The following is a 623-nucleotide window of genomic DNA, read 5'->3' as shown; positions in this document are numbered from 1 at the left end:
AGAGGTTTATATACAGAAGGTTATTATAAGTAGTGAATTTATAGTTATAGATATTAGAGATAAGATTAGGTAAGAAAGTCTTATCCTAATATATATATACCGATACGGGATATATATAGCTAAGATAGTAGCGTATATAGACTACTACACGGGCTTATATAACCTTCCGAAATAGGATAAAGAGGGCTATAAATACTAGATAGGGCGGCTATAAATAGTAGTACTCTTACTTATAAGCGGCCTGTCTACTATTTATAAGCGTCCTAAACCTAATTAGGAAGATTACGCGAGCCCGCGTAGTAGTATATATAAGTACCACTATTTGCAAGCGGCCGGTCTACTATTTGCAAGCGTCCTAAACCCAATTAGGAAGGTTACGCGAGCCCGCGCAGTAGTCTATATATGCCACGATCTTGGCTGCAGATGTCCCGTATAGATACATTATATCACGATAAACGTTCTGTATACGTAAGACAGCCGTTAATCACTATAACTTATACTTAATGCCCTACGCTATAAAATCGCAGCTATTCTAACCTGTTTTCTATTGTGTCAAAGTACCCTAAATTGTATTATGTCCTCGAGGTAGGAAAAGGAGGTGGAAAAGTGGTGGAAAAAGAGGT

The sequence above is a fragment of the Sodiomyces alcalophilus genome (genome assembly GCF_042370955.1).
Source record: "Sodiomyces alcalophilus JCM 7366 unplaced genomic scaffold ACRALscaffold_6, whole genome shotgun sequence".
Taxonomy (NCBI): Eukaryota; Fungi; Ascomycota; class Sordariomycetes; order Glomerellales; family Plectosphaerellaceae; genus Sodiomyces; species Sodiomyces alcalophilus.
This window is presented reverse-complemented; position numbering follows the sequence as displayed.